The following is a 6,821-nucleotide window of genomic DNA, read 5'->3' on the forward strand; positions in this document are numbered from 1 at the left end:
AATAAGGTGAGGGGAGAAGAGAGATTGACCATGATAATTGAAGAGGAGAAAGAGAACAATTGGTGGTGGAAGTGAGAAACATTGGCTGAGATCTAAGTTCAGCTTCTCTTTTAAAGCGGCCCTATACTTTTGCTTCTCCACCTTCTTTGCAGGAATTCTCTGCAAACATTGTCTTACATGCACAGTGGATCCAAATTATGGGAAATGAGGGAGGAACAACAAGACATTTTAGAGAGAGAGAAATTATCTGCAACTATTTTTGTAAATACTGGGTACATACTGTTGAGGATTTTTTTACCATCCTCACCCATTACTGTAAATACCACTATACATTATGTATATAGTGTATATTACACTATATCAGTACAGGAGAATAGGTCCTGTCTCATTCCACACATACTCCTCTCTTTGCAGTGACCAGGGTCAGGTTATAGATAAAGGGCCAACCAACAGTACATTGTAGTGTCTACGCTCAGGGACTTTCATATCTAACTCAGATGAGCCAGACAGAGAGGCACTAACTTCAACTCTTTTGCGTATTTCACCAGTGGCAAGACGTAAGGACTCAATGTGATTTAGGAATGCATACTTTAGGCTTAACTATCCAATAGGATGCAAACACCTACATGTTACATAGAGAGTGACAGCAATTCTAGCCATTCATGGTTGTGCTGTTAGAATTGGTGACGCAAGTAGAGGGAGATACAGGTGCAACTCAATATATTAGAATATCATGGAAAAGTTCATTTATTTTGATAATTCAATTCAAAAAGTGAAACTCATATATTATATAGATTGATTATATACAGAGTGAAATATTTCAAGTGTTTATTTCTATAAATTTGATGATTATGGCTTACAGCTAATGAAAACCCAAAATTCTGTATCTCAGAAAATTAGAATATTACAAAAGACCAATAAAACAATGCAATGCAAACAAACAGTGCTTATACATGTTCATGTATAAGCACTCAATACTTGGTCGGGGCTCCTTTTGAATGAATTACCGCATCAATGCGGCGTGGCATGGAGGTGATCAGCCTGTGGCACTGCTGAGGTGTTATGGAAGCCCAGGTTACTTTGATAGCAGCCTTCAGCTTGTCTGCATTGTTTGGTCTGGTGTCTCTCATATTCCTCTTGACAATAACCCATAGAGAATCTATGGGGTTCGGGTCAGGCGAGTTTGCTGGCCAATCAAGCACAGTGATACCATGGTCATTAAACCAGGTATTGGTACTTTTGGCAATTTGGTCAGGTGCCAGGTCCTGCTGGAAAATGAAATCAGCATCTCCATAAACCTAATCAGCGGATGGAAGCATGAAGTGCTCTAAAATGTCCTGGTAGACGGCTGTGTTGACTTTGGACTTGATAAAACAAAGTGGACCAAAACCATCAGATGACATGGCTCCCCAAATCATCACCGACTGTGGAAACTTCACACTGGACTTAAAGCAACTTGGATTCTTTGCCTCTCCACTCTTCCTCCAGACTCTGGGACCTTGAATTCCAAATGAAATTGACTTTCATCTAAAAAGAGTACTTTGGACCACTGAGCAACAGTCCAGTCCTTTTTCTCCTTGGCCCAGGTAACACGCTTCTGACGTTGTCTCTGGTTCAGGAGTGGCTTGACACGAGGAATGCAACAGTTGTAGCCCATGTCCTGGATACGTCTGTGCGTGGTGGCCCTTGATGCACTGACTCCAGCCTCAGTCCACTCCTTGTGAATCTCCCCCAAATTCTTGAATGGCCATTGCTTCACCATCCTCTCAAGGCTGCGGTTATCCCTGTTGCTTGTGCACCTGTTTCTACCACACTTTTTCCTTCCACTTAACTTTCTGTGAATATGCTTGGATACAGCACTCTGTGAACAGCCAGCGTCTTCAGCAATGACCTTTTGTGGTGTACCCTCCTTGTGGAGGGTGTGAATGACTTTCTTCTGGACAACTGTCAAGTCAGCAGTCTTCCCCATGATTGTGTATCCTACTGAACCAGCCTTAGAGACCATTTAAAGGCTCAGGAAACCTTTGTAGGTGTTTTGCTGATGAGAGTGGGACATCGGGAGTCTACAATATTGAACTTTTTCACTAATTTTCTGAGATACTGAATTTTGGATTTTCATTAGCTGTAAGCCATAATCATCAACATTGAAATAAATAAACGCTTGAAATATTTCACTCGATGGGTAATGAATCTATATAATATATGAGTTTCACTTTTTGAATTTAATTATCTAAATAAACAAACTTTTCCATGATATTCTAATTTATTGAGATGCACCTGTATATGGGGATGCTGTGGGAGACATCTTCAGACTTGGGGGTGACAATTGCTCATGTTACTCTTATATAGTTTCACTCTGTCTCCTTGATCCATCAAGTCTACATTAAAACCTTTTGCATAAGACATCAGCTGCTGCCTGAGTTATCCTTGCACCAGCTTCCAGAAAGTTCCATAACAGATACAGTGCTGTGAAACAAAAGTATAGTTTGCTGAGTTAACTGTGAAGTTTCCTAGAAGGTACCATATACCCTGTAAAAATGCAAGCAACAATGAAATGCCTACAGTGCAGTTTATTTGTCTTTTCCTCGAACATTTTCCAAGATGTTACTCTTTTATTCCTCATATTTAGGAAGAACAACAAATACTCCCAACCTCCACCCAACTTTGCCAATCACAGGTATGCTATCTCACACAAATCAAGTTCACTGGCACCTCGCATAACTCAGTCCTTTTTAGCTTAGTTCCTTATGATACAACATAATAGTTAAGCACTTAAAGCTCGTACCCTAATTCTTCTGAGGGCTATCCACTCAGACCACCTCACTAATATCTAGCATTCATTACACCGGCAGACGCATGCCAAGTGTACATGAGTGGTCACGTGATATGTGTTTTCAGGCATTAGAAATTAAAACAGATGCGGAACCAAAACTCTTGTGCGGAGAGAGGTCGTTTTCAAACTGTGATGGGATTGGATCGTAGGTGTAAAGTAGGAGTTGATGTTGTTGACTCCAAATTGAGGGTTATAGGCAAATAGCAGCAGGTCTTGAGAAGTGCTCGCCTGCAGTCTGAGATAGACCAATATCAACAGTATCTCAGAGACTTTCAATATTTGGGATGAGGTTCAACTGATAAAGTCATTGATAGCAGATGGAGATGACTTATTTAGCAAGAGAAAACAAGGCAGGGCGGCTTCCACAGCACCAAAACCCTTTCCTGTCTCAGACTAAGGTTAATTATGCATGTTTCATGTATGCATAGTAAATCCAAAGCTTTATTTTCTCTGGTGTGAAAAATTGGCAGTGTGGTAAAAAGAGACTTTGGGACAGTGCGACTTAAATGTAAAATCTACTACAGTGAACTTGTAAAAATAAAAATGTATAAATTGATGCATGCTATATTAGAAATAATGCAACATGGGGGATACTAGCGAGGCTGTAAAGCACAGCATCACTGTTGTATGAGCATAAGAACATGTACATATTTGTATTAATGTACAGGGTGACACGGTTTGATTATTGTTACAAACATAAGTCTACAAACATCCAGCTTTCCTTTTTGTTCAGTAATGCCTAAATCTACTCAATCGCCGCAGGATGAGATGAACAGAAATAGACATTTTTATCCATTCAAATAGATGGAGCTAAGAATAAACTAATACACAGCATAACCACCGTGTCTTCTGACCGACTATATTCAACCTCCTACCAGCCACTGGATGTTCTTTGAAAAGATAGAAAACACACAAATTATTCTCAGTCTTTGTAACCAACAAATCTGAATTCAGTAGTGAAGAGAGATATGTTAAATAAGCAGAGGTGAAACAGAGCAGGCATCTCCCCTGACTTTGACTCCGTCACACTGAATTGTGTATGAGGCTTTGGTCAACACTGTGATGTAATGATGCTGCAGTGTATTCCCCAGGGCGGTGGGCTGTCTGTAAGCCGCCATCAGCTCTAACAAATGAGCCTCTCTGCTGGGCAGGTGGCTGCACCTCCTCCACCTCCTTGCTGAGAAATTATCCTGGAAAGGGTTAACCCCCCACCCCACCACCTCCTCACACGCACACACACGCACACACACATTCCCCACATCCATTTGCAAATGATCTGGCTTGTCTGCATATTGTCAGTTGCAGCCGGCCAGGCCATTCATCACCTGTCGGCGACTCCCAGCGCCCTCAACACTTAATTGTTCCCTCTCTGACCTACAGAATGGAGAATGATGTTCTCTTTTACTTGAGAAAGAACGAAAGAAACAACAAACAAACAAACAAAGAAATAAAGACAGAAAGAAAGGAGGAAAGAAAGATGGAGATTCAGTGACAATGCTGGTCACTCTCCTTTTTCTTTTCTCTTTATCTCTTCTTCTCTGTCCATACATCTTTTCTGTGTTTCTAGGTCAGGTTAGGGGAGAGAAAGTAAAGGACAAGGAAAGGAGACAAGGACAGGAGAGGAGGAAAGAGCAGGAATCCTACTGTATAACTGTATTATTGTGTGCTTAATACAAAAGATGGCCGTGTGTGTTTATGAAAATGTGTTTATGTTATCATCATGACATCTGCATCTCTTTTCAGCTGGGTTGAGCTTGTGTCCCCATGTTTTCCTTATTTTTCTTCTGGTATTTTCCTCTATTCCTGAACCTGTCTTCTTATTGTCTTTCTATTCATTTAGTTACCTCGATCTCTCTAGCCCTGTCTCTCCTTCCTTATAATATAATCATGTGGTGTCATTTTTGGTTAAAATGTGAATGGTATTCTTAAATATCAGTGATTAATGGTTGGTGCTTAACAGACTCAACATGAACAGATCCATTCTTTTAAAATGTGTCTATCAACGTCCCCTGTGACCTCTGACCCCAGCCAGCTCCCCATACATTACCAAGGAAAAACAATCTATTAAGCATGAAGCAATTCTACTGTTGCAAAATACTATTTCAAGTCAGCTGCAGTTTTATTAAAATTTTAATGTTCTTCACTGGGGTAAAAGAGCAGATCAAGGCTGCACTCCAGGGCATGATGCAACACTGTGTTCATGTGTGGTCTGAACTGATGCATCAACCTCTGACATCTACCATGAGGTGGATCCTTCTTCTTGAAAGGGGAAGTTTAATCAGAGGATGGAGGTCCACACAGCGTGTTTCTTTGACAGAGCACTAGGGAGCTAGCCTGATGTTGTCATACTCATAATTCTAGTCAGAATATGAGTCTGATACCGCTCCATTGGGCTGTGATTATGGGGCGTGTTTCAACCGAACCAGGAAAAAAAATGCGTCTTCGCTCAATTGGATAGACCTACAACCAATCAGAGCAACGTAGTATGTGACGTATGTTAAATAAGCGACCATCGGGGCCAGCTGATTAAACTTTTTCCGAATCCCGTAGGAAGGACGGCAAAAACATCTTTTCGATCTACAAATGCCTTGATCGCATTTCTCTGTTCCTCTTTCAAAATGAATGTGCTGTCGATGTCTCCTAAAACAGACTCAATGGCAGCATCTACACATCTCAGCTCTCCAGCGGCAGGCATGTTTGTGGAAAACAAATTCAACCCAAGCGCTCTTTGATGACGTAGTCGATTACGTAACTGTTGATCATCTGTCCATCGTCATATAAAGCCCTCGACAATTTGATTGGTCCGAACAGCTTCTGTTCGGAGATAATTTCTCCCCAACGGAGCAACTCCAGACCAAACTTCCCGACCGAAAATGTTGTGGGTGGGGCTAAGTTCGTCTGGCACCCAGGCTACTAGGGAGTACTTCATCATAAAAGTCCAACGTGTGGGTTTCGTTGCTATCATAACAATAGCTCAACAACATATCACCACTTTTGCTTTTGTTTATAAACTAGTATCTCCCCTTTTCTTTTTATTACTATTGTTTTGTAGTTTTACAATGAGCACCAACCAGCATATGCCTACTGGAGAGCCCTAGAGCAAGGAGTCATGTTATTGTGTGTTGATTACGCAGCTAAGAAACTCTTGCAACGCCTTCAGGAAGAGCCATTAGATGTTAAGCAGTGCCAATGACAAGAACATCAAAAATGCATTCCTCACACCGTCACACCAGCAGTAGCACACTGGTATGTTGACACACGGCAGGCTAGCTCCATTGACTCTAGATTGTGACTCTATCTGCTGCAGCCTCAGCCGAAATCCAGAGCCATCAGACAAGGCTTTTTTTTAGCTAACTGTCCACTGTTGGCGAGTCTGTGTCACTTTATCCTCACATTTCTGTGCTTGCCTGGCAGAGGTGTGGTTTCTGCTGTTGTAGTCCCTCCATCTCAAGGTTGGACGTGTTGTTCATCCCGAGATGCTTCAGAAGAATGGTTATCTGAGTAACTGTAGCCTTTGGCGCCCATCAGCCGCACTATTGTTAGGAATGCATACTTTAGGCCTAACTATCCAACAGGATCCAATCACCTACAGTTGCAATCAGAAATATTCAACCCCCTCACCTCAAAAGACATTAAAGTGATGTGGATGAAAGAGAATGACAATAAATGACAAAAAAACGAATTAAACAACAAAATATATTTATTGATATATAATTGAGTTATTTTAACAACAGAAGTTAACTTAACTTTGAAGTTCAAATGAAAAAAGAAACTCTTTTAACACATGTGCATGTACTTTGTGGCGCATCCTTTAGCTTTTGTAGCTTCTAACAAACGTTTAAGGTAAGTGCTGACAAGCTTCTTACACCTCTCAATCAGAATCTTTGCCCATTCTTCACGTGCAAAAGCCTCTAGCTCAGTGATGTTTAATGGCTTCCGTGCTGCACCTGCCTTCTTTAAATCCGACCACAATTTTCAATCGGATTTA

This window comes from Limanda limanda, chromosome 12 (assembly GCF_963576545.1).
Source record: "Limanda limanda chromosome 12, fLimLim1.1, whole genome shotgun sequence".
Classification (NCBI taxonomy): domain Eukaryota; kingdom Metazoa; phylum Chordata; class Actinopteri; order Pleuronectiformes; family Pleuronectidae; genus Limanda; species Limanda limanda.